At 40.3% G+C, this 23456-nt stretch overlaps 1 long non-coding RNA gene across 1 annotated transcript; it reads right to left on the reverse strand.

Annotated features, from left to right (window-relative positions):
* Positions 1-13909: 13909 nt before the first annotated feature.
* Positions 13910-14847, reverse strand: LOC120518792. Its single transcript, XR_005631299.1, has 2 exons — positions 14534-14847; positions 13910-14243 (listed from the first exon to the last, which is right to left on the reverse strand). It is a non-coding gene; the product is annotated as an uncharacterized LOC120518792 (long non-coding RNA).
* Positions 14848-23456: the final 8609 nt, after the last annotated feature.

Consider the following 23456-nt stretch of genomic DNA (forward strand, 5'->3'; position numbering starts at 1 on the left):
ATTTACTGATAATAAACTGCAAGTGAAAAGGGAAAGAGAGTAAGAGAAAAAAGATTTGAAACAAATACGAAGAATTCATCGTACAAAGTCCGATAAACTAAAAGTCATTACTGTATTTTTTTCTAACATTTATTGCTGGGTGGAATGTTTTAGATAGATAGATAGATAGATAGATAGATAGATAGATAGATAGATAGATAGATAGATAGATAGATATTTTACGTTTAAAATAACCTTAATTGAATTTAAAAAAATCGTTAACATCGCATGATAAATATATTTGAGCTGCAAAAAGTAATAATATTCCTACTGTTCACGATTTTATCAAGGAAAAAATATCATTGTTACAGTCCCAATGCAATTATTTAAACATTTCAACCACCTGAACCATTAAATAAAGGGGGGCAGAAAAGAATACAAACTAATCTGTAACTCACCAACATATTTATATAATACATTATTATTCATTATTCATATATTCATAAACTTTTCAGTACTTCTTGTAGATTTACAAAAATTAAAATCCTCTAAATTGTTAGTTTCATAAAACAGTTCTAAAAACAAAATTGGATCTTGAAGGCCAGAATTAGGTAGAAAAATAAATAAAGTTACTAGATAGATAGATAGATAGATAGATAGATAGATAGATAGATAGATAGATAGATAGATAGATAGATTAAATGAGGTTATAATAAAAGTATATTTTTCGTTGAAGCATATCTAAAAATGATTAACAACTATATCGTTATATAACACAATATAAAGAGTTTATGTTAGCCACAATTCACTATAATCCATCCACCCACTGTCAGTCTTGCTTCATCCATGTGAACGATCCGGGGTGTACACATGTACACTTGGCACTGTTTAAAACAGAAATAGGATTGCTTTTAGTTTTACAGCATGAGGACATTTAATGAGATATACCTGCAGATTCTTGATTGTTCGGCAGTGTTATAGAATGTTATTGTAACGGATCGGAGAGAATCTTTAAAAATTCAGATGGGTATTTAGAAGATTTTTAAATGTTTGTACTGTTTTAAATATCTACAAACATTAGTTCATAATTCAGATTTTATTTCTTGGGTTAAAATAGCTATAGCATAACTAAGACAAAGTACCCTTTACCCTTCAACACAGTTCTAAGCACAGTGGTCGGTCGCGCCCTGTTTTATCCGCGACTCCTCTCTGGCTTCGGTCGACTCGACTGTATTTTTTTTTTTTTTCTTTTACCACCTGAGAATAATTCCTCCAAAAACAAACGTGCATGAGGAGGGCAGGGGCTGCGATTTCCCACAACATGGGACTAAGTAAGTCATGGGTCAGCCATCCATCAGTTTCTGTCCACTGGCAGGCATGGCAGCACTAATGATGAAGCAGACACAGCCCCTCCACATTTGGGCCAGACCCGGTAGCCGGATCCATCCCAACTAACGGGGCAGTCCCCGTGGCCACGCACTTCTGTATTTCTTCAGTGGCACCCGCCAGGTCCAACCGATTTTAGTGCAACCGGTTCATAGAAACCAGCGCTCTGGCAGTTCACACGCACTACATGACTTTCTGTGCTGTAAGTTTCGTTAATCACTTCCACATTGGGGCAGCGCTTTCCGAAACACGACTTCAGGGCGTCTGCCTTGTGTCTTATTCATACTGAGACAGGGGCCTCATTTTTTGAAGAGTCCAGGGAGGGGAAGAATCGCAACGTCCGATGTTCCAGCAGCTTTACAGAAATGCGAGCTTTCCACGAATCCCGCCATCTTTCTCCTGCAGCCTTATCTGGTAGTCCTTTATGTAGTCCGGCGTGCGCGTGTGCCAAAAAACTGCGGACAAGGGCTGCACGATTCGGCTGTTTCCTATTATTATTATTATTATTATTATTATTATTATTATTATTATTATTATACGTTACAAGATTACAGTAAAAATTATTTGGACTATTTGGGCGAACGTATACCAAGAACATTTATATAAACGAGAATACAAAGGTCATGATTAAAGTATATCTGCGCCTTTCTTTAAACAGTTGTCTGTACTCCTGCTTTGCTCTGGACGCTCCTACCCTGAAATGGAAAAAAACGGGTGTACAAAATGGATGGATGGGGTGTTCACTGTTTTTATTATCCACACATCCGGTTTGAGAATGTTATGTTTGCATTATGTTATTTACTGTTACTTTATTGTTGTTTTTACAATAAATGTTTCTTACTGTTTCAGAACTCATCGTTAGAATTATAGCTCTCTTTAAAGAGCGCATTCTGGCCATTTACATTTGTTTCCATTTTTATGAACTGTGTCACTCTCGGCTAGTGATCGGTAATTGACTGTTTGTTGCCAGTTAGAGTTTCAGTGGTAGCGCAGGTTTGCTGTTGTTTTTTACGGGGGTGCATTTCCAGCCCTCCTTCTTTACTAGGGACAGGTGAGTCACTTGACTTAAACAGCAAAGCGGCGCCGAAGGACTATTTCTTTAGTCATTAATCACAAGAGAGTGACGAGCGAATTTTATTGTTTCTGATGAAAACCGAAACTGTGGCCTATTTATTCTTTTTCCTTTATTTCCTTTACCAATGTGCTGATAAAAAAAATACCCAACCTGTTAGTTGTAGGATATGATGACTTTCTTTCCTTATGAATTTTTAATATTCTTGTTTTACTGAATTTAGAAAATGCCCAGATTTGCTCCAAACTATCTGTTGCGAGTAACCAAACCCATTTTACTCAGTTTTCTCGACCTGACCTCATTGCCTCACTGACCTTCATGCCCCAGTCAGCCCCCTAAAGTCCAAACGCTCGGCAATAAGCTGGACAGCCTAGGCATTTTAATCACAGAGCAATGGGGTCTCGTCCTTTGCTTCACATCTTTAAGCTATTACGGCTGTGCGTGCTTTTGTATTTTTTTGTTACTGGAGGGAGACCGGGACTCAGTCGTATGAAACCAATTTGTGGGAATAAATACTAAGAATCAGTGTTTCTGAGTTTCATTTTTTTTTCTTCTTCCCTTTTTTGTCTTTCAGGTCAGCTAATGTCAGAAACCTGGCACTCATCTATCAGAGACACACAATTCTCTGTTATCAAACTTGGAGAAAGATTTCCTGAAATTACAGTTTCCCAACCTCCACCATCTTATTGGGAGCACTGGAATAGATTGGCCACCCAGCATGTCACTGCCTAGGGGATACAGAGTGTTCTTGTTGAGTGCCGCCTATTTGAGCACAGAGAAAAGAAGTACAAACAAAACTAGAATTGAACACAGAATATCACTTCAAGCATTTATAGTGGAACCAAAATTAATGTGTCTCTAAGTTGTAAGGTCTGCATATAGCAGATGTTATTGTGTTACAGACTGTGCTGGGGGAACCTCACACATTAGAGTAACATGTTATTTAAGAGGGTTTAATAAGAAAAAGTGTGATGAGCAGTACTTTATTTAAGAAACATCAATATATAGGGCAACATGGCAATACGAAGGTTGTTAAAATCAACACCCAGGCATTTTCTCTGGAATTGTGTATGTTCTTTCTGTGTCAGTGTGGATTGTTCCCTAGGTACTGCAGCTTTATTCCCACATCCCAAAATTTTCCAGTTAAATTGAATAAGTGTGCCCTGCAATCGTGTGGCACTCAGTGCTGCTGTTGTTAGCTTCAGTTTCTTGCATATCAGGATTGGAATAAATAGGTCTAATGAACTGTGAAGTGTGAGTTTTTAGGTATAACTACATTATCGATTGATAGATAGATAGATAGATAGATAGATAGAAACTCAAGTCAAGTGGCCTTATTATCATACTATCTATACACCATATTGCAGCATACAAATAAATGTCCCCAGGACCGAGGTGCAACTAATACATAAACACAAGGCAAGTACATGACAGGTAAAGAACTATACTATAATAAAAATAGATAAATTAATAAATAATAGGTAAGTGAATAGATATTAATCATTTGAAATAGATACTAATAAATACATTAATATTAATAACAGAAACTAATAATAAAAAACAACAGTAGTAACATGTATAACAAATGTAGCATATTTAAATAAGCTACAAGAAGCTGATCTGAGGGCAGAGGAGAGCACAGAGTTCAGAGACAGCCAAGGGGTAGAAGCTGTTGCAGGACCATGCAAAATAGGTGCAGATGCTATAGCACCTTCTGCCAGATGGATTTGAGACAAAAAGACTGTGAGAGGGGTGGGAGCGGTTCTTCACAATGTTGTAGGCTTTGTATATGTAACACTTTGTAAAGACGGCTTTAATGAAGGCCAGAGAGGTCCCAGTGATCTTTTTTGCTGTGTGCACTATTCTTATAGGAAACTGCAGGTCCCAAACCAGACAGTGATGCAGCCAGTCAGAACGTTGTCAGTATTGTCCTTGTAGAATGTGGCGAGAATACAGAGGGGTAGGCTAGCCTTCTTCAGAGGCTGAAGGAAATGTAGATGCTGTTACTTCTTCTTGGCTATGGAAGTAGTGTTAATTGACCAAGTAAAGTCAGCTGATAGGTTTATAGCAAGGACTTGGGTGCCCTTGATCAGTTCCATGGCAGTATCATTAATCATGAGTCATCAGAGTGAACAGAAGTGGGCTGAACAAACAGCCCTGGAGCACCATTGCTCAGCATTGTGGTACTGCAGATGGTATTTCTAATGTGGAGTGTCTGTAGTCTCTCTATCAGGAAGTCTAGCATCCAGTTGCATAGGGAAGTGTTGCAGTCTAGGAGACCCAACTTCCCTAGGAACCTCTGAGGGATGATAGTGTTGAAAGCTGAGTTGAAATTAATGCAAATTCTAGCATAAATGTCTCTTTTGTCCAGATGTGACAGGGCCAGATAAACAGTACATGATATGGCATCTCAGTGGAATGGTTCAGGAGATAGGCAAACTGTGGAGGATTTTGTCAGGTAGGAAGTCCAGCTTTCAAGTGGCCATAGAATAGCCTTTATGAAGCATTTCACGATGACAGGTGTGAGTGCAATAGGGTGATAGTAATTGAGGCAGTAGGAGACAGAAGACTTTTTCAGCCAGAGTATGATGGTGGTGGTTTCGAAGCATTTGAGGGGATAACTGCCATCCTCAGTAAAATGATGAAGATGTCTGTAAAGATATCTAACAGCTAGTTTGCACATTCCCTGAGCCCTCAGCCAATATGTTGTCTGGTCCAGCAACTTTCCGTGGGTTTATATTCAACAAATTTCTCATTTCAGCAGAGGACAAGCACAGTACCTGTTCTTCTGGAGGATGGATGGACTTCCTCACAGGTATGTTCTTCAGGACATCAGACTGCACATAGAAATTCTTCAGAATATCTGGAAGGGAGGTATCACCACTGTAGACAGGTGAAGTGGTCTTATACACTGTAATGGCTTGTATTCCCTGTTACATTTGCCACATGTCTCTGGTGTCCTGAAAGTGGCTTCGGATTTTCTTACCATACTCTCAGTTAGCTGCTTTGATGCACTAAGATAGGTTCGCCCACTCCTGCCCTGAGGGTTACCTTGTCACCTGATCAAAACACAGCATTACGGGCTTTTAACAATGCAAGTACCTCCAATATCGCTCACCATATGATTTGCATATGTTCTGATGATCTGTAAGACAGTAAAATCATTTACTGTATGTTCTTGTTAATCTAGGCAGTGACTGATGCATACTCCTCTTAGCTGATCTGATGACCATAGGTGGCAATTGCTTTAAACATGGCCCAGTCCGTGTGATCAAAACACTCCTGCAGGGCTGTTTATACCTTATATCTCTCAATTATAAAAAAAAAATCTTGAGATGAGACAAGACTATTTCCAAGAGATATTTTCAAGTCCCGCGCGACAAGACTATTGCCAAAAATTTTATCAAGTCCTGTTCTCCTCTCAACCATTAACCGCCCACGCTCACAGTTCCCTCACCTCTGATTCGTGTGAATGCTTTTGTCAGACACAGTTCCTGCACTCTCAACTCTCAGAAACTTTTACATTTTCCTCACTTTAAGTTCCCAATAAATGAAGATTATGTCCAAATTTTAATAAAGAATTTCCTCCAGAAGGTTTATCAAAAGAAAAAATGAGTACACAGGCAATCCTAGCACCGAGAAACGGTGAAGTCAAATGAATTTACACAAAATGGTAAATTGGTTTAATGCATATCATCAGACTATGCTGAAAGAGTTGGAGATGGTTGTGCGGAGGATGAAACATCAACTTACAATATCCCATAGAATACTGTATATACAACCATTAACACTGTCTGGTCTTCCACCGGCCGAATTACTGTTGAAAGAAGGATGTATCATAATGTTATTGCGTAATTTATGTCTGAGTAATGGGCTATGCAATACGACAGGATTAGTTCTATTGAAAATTGGTTCAACAATTCTGACATGTAAAATTTTAACAGGTGACAAGAAAAGTTATGTAGTACATTTTCCGTGGAAAACATTAGACACCAAAAGAGATCTTGATATGCCATTCATATTAAAACATTTACAGTTTCCCATTAGAATAGCTTTTGCTATGACAATTAATAAATCACAGGGACAAACAATTGAAAAAGTCAGTTTATTTATTAGAGAGAAAGAAACAATATTCACTCATGGGCAGTTATACATTGCATTGTCACAATGTAACTCCAAACACGGAATCAAAATTCAATGCAATATTGACGAAAAGGTAATTCGAAATATTATATTTACTGAAGTTTTACATTAAAAGTGTAAGTTTAAAAAGTATTTGTGTGTTAATTTCAAAGCCAAACAGAATGAAAATGTATAACACAACGAATACCTCTAACTGCAACATGAAACATAATTTTCTTTCAATTTATTACATTTTACTATTTTTTACTATGGTTAATTACTCACTGTGATGTAAAATAGTTAACAATTTCCATGACAATAACAATCTGTTTAAATTGTACATCCGCTTCCCCATATGCAAGTGGCAGAGCCATAAAGAGGCTAAGCGCCCGCATAGGGATTGGCGAGTGAAGCGAACAAGGGGCATAGCCCCATAGTAAACTATAAATATTGTGATGACCTCAACACCCAGAGTTACCCACTGGAAGCAAAACCTAAATAAAAAATTGCACTTTTATAAATTAATAAACAACACAGGGATTAACAAAAATATTATATAAACAAGCAAAACAAAGCTTTCTTAAATGTCTTGGCCTACCTCATAGGTCTTGAAGCCAACCTTTTCAATCACCTTATCACCTACCTTTCTTTCTCTCTCTCTCTGTTTGCCTCTCTCATACTCTTCCTCTTTTCTAAATGCCATTTGAATCTTTGCCAATAGCTCTCCACCCAACGTAAATGTCCTCAGGCCATGAATGAATTTTAAACCCCCTCCAGGGATTGCATGCAGCTTCAGCCTCAAAATTACTTCAATGGTTAGGGAAAGCACTACGCTTGTTCTAGGTCTCCTTGATAGCTTTACAAGTGCCTACTATGTTAAAGGGACAGCGCAGTCCAATACATTCCCTCAAGGGACAGTATGCTTCATAATGACCAGGAGATTGCCATTCTGACACCCTTATCTTCCTCTTCCTTCAGGCTCTTCTTTGTTTTTTAGAGAATTGTGAGGCCTTTTGGCTAACTGTTGGTTTGTTGGCCTTCTAGTGTCTTTGGGGAGCATTTTTCACATCCAGCTAGACCTTCTGACTTTTTTTGAGCAGGTTACACTCATGCAGGTCATACTGCCCCCTAGCAGCAGGGTCACTGTTTGATAAAACTTGTCTATTCCATCTCACTGGTGCCTTGTCTCTTCTGATATACTATATATATATATATATACACTAGTCAAAGCCCGCCGTATCATACAGCGGTGTAAGAATAGGAACGGAAAACGGTATGAAAGGAATTCAGTATAACAAAGGCTTAGGAAACCACCGTCAAAAATTGCAAGGAGCAAAACCAATGCCAATAGTCAAGAGAGTACCTTCCTGTAGCAGGCTATGGAAAACATAGACATACATGTATATAGATAGAAGCCGCATTCACTGTGTTGCCCAGTCGACACGATAAGTCAGTGCGTCCGCCCTATTGCGAGTGGTAAAAGTGCCATTTAAACTAATAAAGCTAGACATGGAAACCGGGTTTTCTGATGAAGAAACAATAATGTTTTAAACAATATCGTTTACATACAACAGATTTTGGTGAATTGTTTACATGCAATTATTTATATCCATTTATACACTAATAATGGCAATTATTAAATAATAATAATAATAATCCATCATTCCATCCATTATCCAACCAGCTATATCCTAACACAGGGCCACGATGGTCTGCTGGAGCCAATCCCAGCCAACACAGGGTGCAAGGCAGGAACAAATCCCTGAGCAGGGCGCCAGCCCACCGCAGGGCACACACACGCACATACACACCAGGGACAATTTAGGATCACCAATGCACCTAACCTGCATGTCTTTGGACTGTGGGAGGAAACCGGAGCACCCAGAGGAAACCCACACACACACACGGGGAGAACATGTAAACTCCACACAGGGAGGACCCTAGAAGCAAACCCAGTTCTCTTTACTGCATGGCAGCAGCTCTACCACTGCACCACTGTGCCGCCATTATATGGTACAGAATCTGCAAAATAATACAAAGAGTACACAACATGTGTTTCACCTTTATTGAGGCTTGTCAGGTGTAGACACTTTTGCATCCAAACCAGCCACTGTGGTGTAACATCATAGGCTTTGCCTTAGTACACCGACATCTAAGTTTTGATTCCCGTAAGTGTATACAAAAGTGCGTACACATATGTTGTGTATTTTTTTTATTATTTGGCAGGTACTGTATCACATATCTAAGATCTGCTTCTTACAACCGAAGTTTTACTTGTTACACCATACACTGTGTTCAACATAATTAACACGCAGTATTCTAAATACCAGATTGGATCCCCAATGATACACCAATGGCTTCTTAAGTGAGAAGAAAATAGGAAATAACACAAGCTTATTTTCCTCTTAAACCTTACTACTAGTTTTTTTAGCATCTTTTACTTATTGAATTGACTTCCATTATACCAGTGACAATGAGTAGTTTATAGTTATTGGGTGATATACACTGTGTTTGTGTTAATAAATTCTCTATTTCCAAAAATTTAAAAGGAGAATATCACAAGCATTCCCTAACACAAAACAATAACTATATTTTTACTCAAAATACTCACCAGTAGCAATGTTAAATACAATATGTTTCCTGGCTGTAATATAAAACGTGTAAACATCTAACATGGGTAAATACTTTCACTTTAACTTCATGTTCCATTAAAATTTTTACTTCAAGGTAAGATAATTCTTTCAGATATGAAAAACAAGCTTTGAGGTCGAAAGGTAAGTTTCATGGCAAGTTTGTTACACTCGCTGGCTGTGGTACTAAAGACTGGTGATATGTTGCAGGTTGGTTAGCACATATAGGTAAGAATTTCAGTTTACTCTGTATATGTGACATTATATTGATCCTATGAACCTATACATACAGTATATGGGTATATGATGTGGAAAAGAGGGTGGTGGGAAAATTGGATGCCATCATGAAAAAATCCCTCTGTCCCCTCTTGGAGGCGCTCTCTTGGAGCATCTTTTAGCCACGGCTCATTCCAACATGGTGTGCCAAAAAGCACCTCTGGGTGTCTTTTCTGCTCGCTGTTATCAGGCAATTCAAAGCTTCCTCCCAATGTACTTTATAACTTCATTTTGAAATTTCTGCACAATATCTATCTATCTATCTATCTATCTATCTATCTATCTATCTATCTATCTATCTATCTATCTATCTATTATTGTATTTGTATTGAGAGTCTATATCCTTGTTTTATATGTTTCTGCTGCTGCATGCACGTGAATTAATAAAATCTAATCTAATCTAAATATGTATGTATGCTAGCCAGTAGCTAGCAGTATAAGTTTTGTTACTTTTTGGATTCAAGGGAAACTAGCAGGGTTGTGATACTCTGTTGCCTGGCTGCTCCTGAGCAGCACCTGGTCCCATACTAGGAGGAGGGAGACTATATTAACCTTCAAGGGCTACAATTTGTTCAGCATTACATGGGTACAGGGGGCAGAAGTGGGAAATCTAGCCTGGGATTCCTCTAGGCAAAGAAGGCCTCCCTGATGCTGGGAGGGTTTTTACAGCTGCTTTAGACCAGAGACTAAATGACTGTGGATTTAGGAAGAAGTGTTTGGCATGAGAGCTCACCGATAGGAATAAGAGATCAGACTGATGAGAAGATGTGTATTGTGAAACTTGCGAAAAGGGCAAATGGGTAAGCCACTCTGTATGTCAGAGAGGACATTTAATGATGCAGTAAAGATAATTTTGCCCTTGGAATTTTGGTCTGCTACTTTGCCTTTCTGTTTTTGTTCATTCTTTCCTAATGTGTTGAATGCATTGTAAATATACCCATTTGCATTTTTGTAGGTGCAGAAAGAGGTGCCATACAGACACACTCATCTGTTACTATATATATGAAGCTCTTCTCATAGGTGGCTGAAAATCAGAAGGAAGTGCACACAAATCTTCTGATGTCCCAAAATGTGATGCTACTTCTTCCCAGCCTAATGTACTAGGCCCATCTTATCATGGGTACTGCCCAAGAAGGCTGACCTAAAACACACTATGATGAAGCACCTCTGGGGTTGACCTGACATTGGAGGACTTACAGCCTGATACATGTAGGTGGAACAGGAAAGATGGTAGTTAATTTTCTGGGTGGGAGAGTTTTGAAAAAATAGGGAGAAGGAAGAGAACTGAGTAAGTTCATTCTAAGGGTTTTTGTTTTGAATTTATTGATGGATTGAAATACATTTTCCTTATTGCTTGGAGAAGGAAAAAGGGATCTGTGTGGTATGTCACTATGCACATATGGCCCCAAAAGCAGGATAGGATTCCAAGATTTCTATAAAGCCATCCATAGGCGTCATTGCAGAGGAGACATGTCTCTCAGCGGACTTCCCAAATCTTGGGAAAGTGCCCTCCCTTAAGGTAACTGACTACTGTGCCTCATATTGAGCTTACCCCTCCTAAAGTTCTGCCCTCAGCATGTACATATCCACTTACTAGTAAATAAAAGGAAGGCATTTTCCTCAGATTGAAGTGTTTTGTTTGCTGATTACCCTAAACTTTAACAGCACCGTAATCTTCTTTGTTGTCACTAAAGCAGTTGAATTGCCTGTTGCAGAATGTGAGAGATTTCACCACCGCCATCTCAGCCCCCTGTGTGAAACACCGTCTCACGAGTTTAACTGCCAGATGTGGTCAGCAATCGAGCTGCCCTTTACAGAAGTGCTTTACTGAGACAAGAAGTGATGCACTTATTCTAAAAAAATCTTTAAAATCAATAAACTATCTCTATCCAGACAACTATGAACACAAACAAGAAATCAGTCCATTTTCTGTGGGTTGGAACCTATCCTAGAAGCATCCAGATGTGAGGCAGGAACTAAGATTCAATAGGAAACCATTACAATTAATAATAAAAGTCTGTTTGCTGCCATCTTAATAACTAACCTTGGAAACATATGTCTGTAGGTGGGCTTTGGACATTAAAATCAAGTCTAACTCTAAACAACACCAGGGACCAGAATCTCATCTTTTCCTCCCTTATGCACCCATGTGTCAGCAGCTCTTGAGAAGCTTGTAAGAATATTGAAGTGCTAGCCTTCCAGCAAATAAGTTCCAGTGGTGTTCAAATTGTAGGCAAACTCATCATGCCATTTTCTAACCTGTTTAATCCACGCCAGGGTTGCAGGGGGTGCTTGAGCCTATCCCAGGTAGCATAGGGTGCAAGACAGGAAAAAACCCTGGATAGAGTGCCAGTTCATCAGAGGGAAAACACACACACATGTATACCAAACGCCTAATAGGGCCAATTTAGCATCACTAATTCACTTAACCTGCATGTCTTCAGACTGTAGGAGGAAACCAGAGCACCCAGAGGGAACCCACACAGACACAGTGAGAAGATGTAACTTCCATAAAAGGAGGACCCAGAACATAAACCTTACTGTAAGGCAGCAGTACCACCATTGAGCTACCGTCCTGCCCACAGAGACACATGATGATTAAAAATGATTACTGGGAAAAAAATAGGCAAATGTGTTTGAATCACAGAAAATGTTTAGTAGCTGTTGAATGCTGAAAGGAAGTAGTGCCTATTGACTGTCAAAGATAAAGGACGGTGTGCATACCGGTTGACCCACCTCTCCCCTGTAGTTGAGCTTTTCACACTGAGAGCCATTCTCCATTCTCAACCTCAGTATCGCCATCTATCCATTAATCCAAATTCAGAGCCTGTCCCAATAGTTAGTTGTCAACAGTCAACCTAACCCACAGGGTTATTGTATGTATGGAAGTCCAGACTGCAGATAAAAGACTTACATGTAGACTTAACATCTACAGTGACTAACCCAGAATTCAAGTGGTTTGGATCTGCGAGGCAACAATAGTGACTACTGTACCTCTGGGCCACCTCTTAGTAGCCTTTTTGTCTTAAAAAGAAAAAAAAAATTACTCAGAAATGTAGTACGTCCAAAAGGGTTCTCATCTTCTCAAAACATTCGCTCCCATTGTTTTTTCCCACAGTCATAACTGAACACTTCTCCCCGTAGGAGATGCATAGACCGAATGTCGTCACCTTGTCATTTCCAATGTTTTGACATTCATATGGGACCGTCTGTCATTTTCCTGTTCCCTGGTGACAGTATACAGTCCTCCAACTTTTCATCATCCTGACCAGGATCAGCATGAGAGAAATGAGTTGATTGTTCCATTCAAGGGAATTGAGGACTTGGGACGTATTTCTCCTTTCTTGATGTACACCTTTATTCCTTGATTTGCACTGAGGAGGCTGTAAGGTAACAAACTGAATCTGTGCCCGACCATTGTACCCGGTTGTAAGATTATTTTTACAAATTTGTAAAGATATTGACTGACACTTTGAGCTAGCCAGCACATCATGATTCTTTTATTTGATTGGTTTCTTTTTTTCTTCCTTTATTAGTGTTCACTCTTTATTTTGGTAAGACCTTTTAATGTCAGTTGAGAGTAACATGGTCCTTGCATCTAAATAGCCTGACCACCAATTGAGTATGCACCTTAAATAAAATAACTTTTAACATTTTTTTTAAGGTATGCATGCAATATATGATTTATCTTGATTGGTGTTTCCTTTCTGTACTGTAGTTCACTTTATCAATCTGCCTATTCATTTTGGAACTTGCTTAATCTTTTTCAGTGTTTCAGGGTCCACTACCTCTGAGTGAAACACAGAGCACAAAGCCACCACTGGCCCCATTTCCACTGGGCTAATTCAGAATCGCCAAAGAATCTAACATGTTTGTCTATAGCATGTGGATCCAAAACCAAAGTACCTGAAGGAGAACCCACATAGATACATAAATGAACCAGGATTTGAAACACTTTGAAAAGTAAGCAGCACTAACCTCTGTGCCACCAGCTGCTTGAGCAGAGCGTTTTAGGTGATGTTTTATTTATTTCTTGCAGACCTTCTTGTGTTAGTCCTTACTCCTGTTAAATCCTTCTGTTACACAGTCAGAGCTCGGGATTTCTCAGGGAATTAAAGGTATTTTTTATGTGAAGCTACAAAAAGGGCAGGTGATAGCAGCCAATGTACCATCTTAAATATGTACCACTCCCTCTGCCTCCAAGCCGTGTTGATTCATCACTTAATGTCCCACTTCAGAATACAAAAATCTAGTTTGTTAATGTGAGTTCAACTCCGAAGATGACTGCTTTACACTCACATTATCCAGATGTTCTTGTCTGGCCATATCCCTGCCCTTTTTGGTTCTCATAGCATGCTCAAACAGAGACAGGGAAAGAATCATTCTTGCGTGACTGAAAGAAAAAAAATACCATCCACTTAAAATTATCTACATGCTCCCCAACCAAGGAATAATTTAATTTATTCATCTGTGTATTTGTAGACACATTTTTGCTGCCTCTTGTTGGTACAGGCTATCAGGGGCAGATTGTTAAGGTGGCATACAGAATTAATGTATGAAAATGCAGTACAGAAAATTAGAGTTTTCTTTTGATCACCCCATTCCCCCCAGTCCTTTGGTGCTTTTGAAGGTTGCCATCGTACAAGAAAGCTGTAAGCTAAGGGTATCACCCAAAGACTGAGGAGATGTTGAACAGGTCTGGCTGCAGTCCCTCATGAGGATTCTTCAGACAGGAGCACAGCATTGACATCAGCTGACAGCTAAAGTGAGGAGTCCATCTGCAGAGAGCGAGAGAGAGAGGGAGAGAGAGAGAGAGCTGGTCAAACAGGCACTCTAGGTCGTTAAGTGTCACTGCATCATGTCCTCAGGTAACTTGTCAGTTCAAGAGTGAAGGGAGGAGATGAGGGGAAAACAACAAAGGCAGAGAATATTATTCAAGAATGAGGAAAGGATTGGAATTTCAAATCAATCAACATTACCCTAATAAATAATCTGTACATGAAAAAGGTACACATAAAAGAGAGATAGATAGATAGATAGATAGATAGATAGATAGATAGATAGATACCTGGTTCTCTTTGTCTGCCATGGTTTACTTGAGCCCTTCACCCACCTCTCTTCTTATCCAGCAACAGGGTGTCATTAAAGTGAAGGTCGGTCACAGTGGAACACTATCTCTGATTGTCAATCAGACTGAAGGTCATTTAAGCTGATGCAGTACATGGAGGCTATTGTCTTGACCATCTGTACTCTGGCAGTGTCAGCCTGACCTCTACAGCCTCTCAAGGGAATTACAAGGCCAGCAAAGGTCCCGTTTGGACAGGACGACTAGCATGTGCTGCTGAGGCTAGATGATGAGTCACACGCGATATCCCTTCACATCACAACACTCACCTTCTCCTTTTACCAACGAAAGGCCTGGTTGACCTGCTTGGCTAGCTTTGAGAAAGCAGCATAGTGGCCTAAGGCTGGGAAGAGAGCAGTTCCTCCTGACTTCATTACAGTGCACCGACTCACTAGGGAGAAACCTGAGCTGGACAAGGAATGCGTGAAGCAATGCAAGAAATGTGGCCCCCCAACTCCAGACAGTCTGCCTGAAACCGGATCCCCTGTTCATCTCACAGACGTTTAGCTCTGCTACCAGCCATCCTTTCCTCAGGTGTTACATGGTCTATCTCATCCAGTCAGGTAACTTTTGACCTTTAGAGTAGATTGATGGTCAGACTCAAGGACACACTGACCATGTCACTTAGAGGAGAGTCTTTCATCTTCTCTCATTTCTTCTTTATTATTTATGACTCTCTCTGCATGTGTTTGTTCTTCTATTTAAAAGCGGTGCCTGTTAAAAAAGTGTGCTTATAAACTACAAGCATCATTGTGTGTGTGTGTGAGTGTGAGTGAGGGATCCCCGTACAGAGTGTACAAGTGTGTTTTTAGGCACATGTATACGTGAGAGTACAAAACGGAATGTGAGTGGTGATGCAGTGTGTTTATGTGTGTGAATCTAGGACCACATATAAGTGCAGATGTATGAATGCAATAAGTGTGCATGCTAGAGGGAGAATGTGTCCATATCAGAGTAAGTATCAGAGCGTGAGAGAAGGGTCCATCTGCTCAAATAAATATGAGAAGACCCATACATTAAAAATTACTTGCATATGCTATATGAGAACATGTAAAAGAGTGTGAATGTGGGCTATAGTTGTACATGTACATGTGTGAGTAGGTGTGAGTAGGTGTGTATGTGCGAGGTGGGCGGGTTACATGTTAAGTGTCAGCAGGTATGACACTGAGTATGAGGGTAGAATTCCTTCTGTAGATAAGAAAGAGGTTCAGCTGAATATGTGAAATTGTATGAGCATATGGGAATGTTATGTTTACTTACGTATGCTTTCAGACATATAAACACAAGTAGTAGAGATCATGAAGAGCCAATGAGGACAAACAAAGAGTGGGAGGAGCATGAGCAAAAGTGAGCATGTAAGGTCTGTCTAATCACAAAAGTAATTGGGTCATTATGTTACATGTACAGAATAGTGACAGTCTGTAGAATGCGGTGAAAGTGTCTATGTGTGGAATGAAAATATGCATACATGCCCACATGAGTATAAGTATAGGAGGTTATGGGATGATATATGTGGGTGATATATGTTGTATATTGTATGTAAATGTGCATGACTGCATGTATGTGTACAAGTGCATACTGGATATTATGCATATCAATGTCTATGTGAAAGTGTATTCATAACTAAGTGTGAGTATGAATGTTTCTGTGAATGAAGTGAGTGTGTGTACATTTGTCTGTGTTTGTCTGTGCATGTATTCATATCTCATCATGTTCATTTGAATGTGAGGTGTATGTAGTGTGTGAGTATGAGAGGTCACGTGTATCTAAGTGTAATTGTGCCAGTCTGTGTATATGAGTGTGTAAGAATATGTATACCTGTGCACATGTGTGAGTCTGGGAAGATGTACATATCAAGAGCGTTTGCATAGGAATATATTAGATAATGTATATCTCAGCATGCAATGTGAGAAGGAGAGGCCGTGTACCTAAATTTGTGTAAGTGTGTTGGTATGCATGCATATCCCCATGAGTGTGAGAATGAGAGGCTTTGCATACCCAAGAGTGAATGTGAATGTGTATAAGTGCAAGCATTATAGCTTGTGTATATGTGGGTTAATATATTGCAGTGGATGCTTGTTTGAATAAATGAGACAGAGAGTAGGCAAATGTGTACACCGTGATGGGCCAGTGGCTTTTGGATGGCCAGGTGAGCACACAAGACACAGCTCCATGCTGCCGCCGGCTAGCATTCCTGTGGCTCAGTTCACTGGAGAAGCACGTGAAGAATGTGTGAGGTGTGACCAAGTCGCTCAGTGCAGTGACAAGCCAGAAAGAAGAAAAGAAAGAGGAATCAGAGGCACAGCCAGGCTCCATCTGTCTGCTCAGCTGATTCATACATACTGGACAACCCAGTTTAAACAAAACCAGGCTGCTCTCCATGTCCAGTCTGCACATGTCTGGAAGGCATCAGGCACATCAGGTCAATTTGGACCAAACAGGCTGTTTGACATGGGCTAGCTGCTCTGTGTACTCTGCTAGCCACAGAAAAAGTGATCATAATGTAGGGCCACAAGCCAGGAGCTGCCACAGCAAAGCTTTTCCCTCAGGCGTTCTCCATTCTTGATCCAAAGATCAGGAAGTAGGGCTTTCCATCTGGCTCTCAATATTAAAAAGCCATCTCCAGAGAAGGGGGCAGAGCCCTGGATCAGAACCTCCTTTCCCCAAACACCAAAGCTTGGCGACCTACAAGGGTGTATAAGTTCGGAAAGATTAAAATGGTTTCAATAGATATCGGTCAGACAAAGCAGGCCCGCCTGGACACTGTCAGGCCATAGCGAGTGCATTCCTGCGGCATGAAGGATGAAACTCAATCCTCACACATGAGAAATAAGGAAAACAATCCTAACCCTCCCCGTGGGACCAGTCGGCTGAGGCGAGACAGGAGAGCACTGGACTCTCCATCCACGTGTGAGGGGAGGAAGGCCTTGATGTAAAGACAGCTATGGTGGTCACATACCCACCCTGCCAGCCGCCCCCTGAGCCTTCCTTAACCCAGAATTCACTCAACTAACTGGAACTCTTGCAGTACTATGGGTTGGGGAGTTATTTGAAGACTTGTGGAAATTAAAATCACAAAGTGAATCAGAAGTAAAAATAATGCAACACTACATGGAGGGCTGTCTGTGTACTTAGATTTGCAACCCTGGAGTATGATGGGTGGCATCAGTATTAGAACAAAGGAGTCAGGAGAACTGAAGACAAATCCACACCCCATTTGAGCCATGTAGGTATGTGGGAATGTCTGCCGTCTGGCAAGTGCTAAGCCCAAGGTTGCACAGTGGTTAATGCTGCTGCATTATAGATCCATCTGGCATCCTTGCATTAAATCCCATGCCAGGATCATGTTGAGTTTGTACATTCTTCCTACATCCTCTAACCACATCCAAGTGACATTCATGTTTGGTTAATTACCAACTCTAAATTGACGTGTGAATGAGTGGACTCTTTAATGGACTGGTGTCTCGTCCTGGGCTGGTATCTGCCTTGTGCCTAATGCTGCCATCTTAGGGTTTATGCCCTGGATTAAGAGGGGTTAGAGAAAGTGATGTGTCCATGTATTGTAGTGCAGGGATCCTCAGGGTCAGTCCTGGATGGCCACACTGGCTGCAAGATTTTACTAGAACCCAATATCTTAACTGGAATCCAATCCTTACTGATACCAGAATTTGTTGTTTGTTTTTATTACGTGCTAGTGCTTTCAATTCTGTCTTATTAGGCCATCTTTATTTTGCAGATCTTTATTTTTCTAAAAATTTCATCAAATGATTTGTGAACTGCAAGGAATTTATCATCTTTCATTGCTTTCCAACTTTATTATTAAAAAAGTTACTTTATCATGAACACACACAGACGTAAGTGAGGTCAAGTCAGAAGATGAGCCGCTTATCAGATTGTCATTTGCATCTCATGGTGAACCAATTTTAAAAAATGAATGCAGTGGTTTAAGACTGAAAGAATCCATTAAGGGTTCAGAATCTTAACAAGCAACTTAATGAAAACAATGCATAAAAATGTTGCTTGAGGTCTGACCTTCATCAGCAGCCATAGCAAACTCCTAATTAAGAAGTTGGGTTGGAACAAAAGCCAGAATTCATTGTGGCCATCCTGGACAGACCTTGAGGAACCCTGATGTAGTGTTTATCATGGGGGTGAATGTGGATAGAAATGTGTGTGTTTGTGGGCAGGAATGATACAATGTGTGTGTAATGCCATGTGTATGTGTGTAAGGATGTGCACACCATCAGTGTCTGTGCATATTGTTCATGCTGTGTGTCTTTATAGAATTCCTTGAGGTTTGGAGTCTTTGTGTCAATATTATTAGGGAATCTTGCAATGTCCATGCATGCGTGTTTGTTGGGAGTGCATGCTGATATTTGTTTACATGTGCCACATAATTGTGAATATACTTGTGTTAATCATTAGATACTGTATGTGTTAATGTGGGTGCAAATGTTTATATGAATGAATGTGTTTTTTGTACGTATGTACATTTGTGTCTGTGTATTTCAATGGTATGATGCATGTTTCCTGTTTTTTTATATGTGAGATATATGTTAATATACTGTATGTATAATTTCGATTGTCTATGAGTTTTTGGGTGAACATATCAGTATTATTATGCATGTTATGTTTGTAAAAGTGTGTTTTTATGTGTGGCTGTTTGTCACATATTTGAAAGTGTGCTTGTTTATACTAGAATGCAAGTGCATGTATCCTTGAGAGTATAAATAACAACAAAAATCTATTTCTTGGATAGCCGAAAATCATAAAGCCTCAATGGGCTTTAACAGGCACTGTTTTTGACAGCCCCCCAGCCTTGACTCTATAAGAAAACAAGAAAGAACTCCTAAACTCCCAACTCTCAAAAAATGTGAATTAACATGTGCACGTGTATATATTGTTATAGGAATATTCAGAGAGATGTGTCTAACACTAGTGTGTTGCTTTAATGTATGTGTCTAATCTTTGTCCATGAAAGTGAGCATGGATGTTGAAGTTCATTGTGTTTGTAGTAGACGTAGTAGTACAGTAGTAGTAGTATTGTTACATATAGAGTATAGTCAAATACATACCTGAATGTCCAACCAACATGCAACAAGTCACCACACTCTGGTGCAATTAAATAGATAGATAGATAGATAGATAGATAGATAGATAGATAGATAGATAGATAGATAGATAGATAGATAGATAGATAGATAGATAGATAGATAGATAGATAGATAGATAGATAGATAGAGTTTTATTTATCCCCAAGGGGAAATTTTCCTTTTTATAGAAGCTATTTAAATAAATACACACATACACATATTTTGGGATGAACACACCAGCATGACTAACAAGAATGAAAACTAGAATGAAATGAAAACATCTGCCTTGGCTGTCACAGTCACAGTGAGGCATTATGCAGACATATTAGTGTTGGTATAAATGAGCACCAGTAGCGTTTCTTGACACACTTCTGCTGAACAATTCATTGGCTGAAAGTCCTTGGTGTCACTGTGACATAGAGGGTATGTGCAGCTTTGTTCATAAAGGTATTCAGTTTTGCCTTTATTCTCTCATTTTCTACTACTTCCGGGGGGTCCAGAGAGCGTCCTATAACTGAGCCTGCCCTTTTAATTAGCTTGTTGATTCGGTGGTCCTCTCTTGAAGTGAAATTACCAGCCTAGCACACCACAACGTAGGAAATCACACTGACCATCACAGAGTTATAGAAGATGTGAAGGATGTCACTACCCACATTAAAGGAATTTAGTCTCCTAAGGGAAAAGAGCCTGCTTTTTCTTATATAGTTCCTCTGTGTCATGAGATCAGCCCAACACATCGTTAATGTGAACCCCCAATGCACCACATCCACACTCACTCTTTGAATAGTGACCACACATAGAGGTTCTTTGGTGCAGTGAAGATCAATATCTAGCACCTTTGTTTTGCTGATATTAAGTTGCAGACAGTTCTTTCTGTCACAAGGAACAAAGATATCTTCTTGACTCCTTATTGATACACACCAAAAAACAGATAATATAACTAAGAATTATAGTAAAACACAACTAAATTTTATTAAATCAAAAGCTAAAATCAGCCTATGAGACATGAGTATTATGTGTTAACTGATACACGTAAAGATTTGTAAAGTGTGTGTGCACATGTGAAAAAGTGAGAAAATGGCAATGAACTTATATGTGTGCTTTCCCTGTTTGTGAATGTGCTTGTATTTAGTGAATGTAGACATGAGCATGATACATATGTGTGATGTTAGACGTATGTGAGTGTGCATGCATCACTGAGGATGTCCATGCGTATTCCTGGATGTGTGTGTTTGAGCATTGTGTTGACGTGACAACTTGCAGTGTTAGATCATTTGTTGGAGGGTGGCTGAGCATGTATATTTATTCTCACCTTGTAACATTTTTGGCAGGGTGTTTATGTTTTCCATTTGCAGGTTTGAATCTGTGTTTCTCAATGTGATTGTGCATTTTCAACATGTGTGCTGTGACATGTTTGTTAATATGCATTCATGCTTCATTGGATACACACGTTTGTGTGCGCATGTGCGCCAGATTCTGCCAGCTCTGGGACTAGATGGCTGCCGTGTGGTGAAAGAGAAAATCTTAAGTGATGACTTTCCCAGACTCCAGGGGGCAGAGTGTCTGTGACTGGACAGGTCCACATAGCGGCTCCGCCCCTCGTCTCCCAGTTCCGGCTGCAGAGATTCAAACCACCACTGGTTCTGAGAAGAATGAAGAGGTGTGAGAGGCAAGGAGCAGTGCAGAGCAAGAAAGAGTGAGGCCCGGAGCGTGACTGAAGAAAATGAATATTCCCCAGAAAGGACTTCACTCACACATTAATCTTCACTGCCTGACAGCTCCGAAAGTTTTCGAGAAGCCCTGTTTCCTTGAGCCATTATAAAGCTTCACTCAAGCAAAACCCCTGAATGGACGGGGGTCTCCAGGGACCTGCGCTGTCTGAAGCAGCCAAGCTGAACATGGAAGGCGGGGGATGGGGGCAGCCAAACTCACAGAAGCAGGTCTGAGAGAGTGACCGCCGTGGGCTCTGTCAGCGCCCCCTTGTGCTACATTCATGTTTCATACCTCACAAGGAGATCATTGGTGCTTCTCACTGTACTGGTGGCATTTGGAAGTCTGAAGATTAAATGTGCCTTCTCTATAGTTTGACCGTAATGGGTGAATACAACTATTAGGACAAATAACACTAGCATTATAACCTGAGGTTGGGCAACTTCCTTCCTAGAGGTCTCTAAGATCAGCATTGCCTTCAAAAAAGAGCATCAGTCAGGACTGGATATATGGTCAGCACGATAACTAAGACTGCGGTTAGATGATCCAAAGCTTCACCATTGGCCTAATAGTTATTAATGCCCTTGGGACTTGCTCTCGCTTACCCTTGGAACTGGACATTTGTCACTAAGGTTTTGTGGCCATTCTGATATTTAGAACTGTAGCTGATTACTCACAGATATTCAGCATTGGACTAATTGTCTCTAAGGTCCCTAGGAATGGTCACTTAATTCTAAAGCCACAAGAACTAAACTCACAACTGAGCTCCTGGTTTATGTGTGGCCTTGTTTTTGAAGCCCTCATTACTGAACTTGTGATCGTTGATGCAATATTTGCCGTCTTTAAAACTACTTTGACCTTAAGAATTGAATGGGTGTCCTCTCTGAACTGCATAACAGAACTTGTGAACCCTAAAGTTTAATGCAGAGGCCCTCAAAGTTGACCATGGGGCTTCCATTTCCCAGAGTCTGGACTTACTGGGCAGAGGCAAGCCTGAGCTATGCATTGAGTTTGAGTTCAGGCAATGAAGTCGAACCCCTGCCACCACCACAAGTACCATGATCAGTGACTCAAAGGGGCAGCACCCCATTACCCAATTGAACCAGAGGGACGATGAGGCCTCCAAGGGTAGCACTAGAAGAGAAGAATATTGTGCTCAAAGTGCAGAAGGTCAACACGAGGGATGAAAGCATTCATCTGGCGCTCCTCCAACCCACCTTTACAAGCCTTTCTCTCATTTTGGCCTCTTTTTCTAGACATTAATGATTCTTTGCTTTTATTAACTCTCATTACCCTGCCAGACAAGGAAGCCGAGGTAGACAAGAAGCGATAAAAATGTTTTGTAGCCATTTCTGCCAGATGTGCAATGTGCCAGCTGTGAGGGTTACAGCCCTGCGGTCACGGCCTCCACCTACCCACACAAAAAATAGAGAGTGGAACCCGGTAAGCAGTATGGTCTCACACACTGAGGAATTGGAGTCTAAGGAGCACCATAGAAAGTTTGCCCCTGGGATTACAAATGAGGACTAAAGAGGGACAAATAACTGTTATTGTTACACTGAGATGGAATGAGCAGCTAGAGTGAGGAATGGGCCATAGTGAGTCAGAGGGGATGTAACACAGGTAAGGTGATGAAGATTTCATTGACAGAAAGTGTCATCAAATGGGGATGGGTAGTCAGTCAGTGAGTGGGAGCAGTGATACATGGTAGGCCTCAACAACATAGTCATTCATTCTATGTGAACTTTACAAGAGATTTGTATCATGAACTGATTGGCAGGTAGAAGGGGGATAAAGTAAGTAACAAGATGGGTAACACGCATCTCTTTGGTAATGAGGAGAACACTCAAAAGCAGACATTGATGGAAAAGTAAAGGCTTTAAGTCATCCTGGTATCTCAATGAAGTGTCATACAAGAACCTTCATGGCATTAGTGATTAGGAAGGTTAAGAAAAATACCAAGGATACAAGACACATTGGAGCTTGGGATTGTAAAAGAAAATGTGCCAAAGGTGCAGGATCAGTACCAACTTGAAAATGTTTTTTCAGTGTTTTTGTGTAGC

Source organism: Polypterus senegalus, chromosome 1 (assembly GCF_016835505.1).
Source record: "Polypterus senegalus isolate Bchr_013 chromosome 1, ASM1683550v1, whole genome shotgun sequence".
In the NCBI taxonomy this organism is placed as follows: Eukaryota; Metazoa; Chordata; class Cladistia; order Polypteriformes; family Polypteridae; genus Polypterus; species Polypterus senegalus.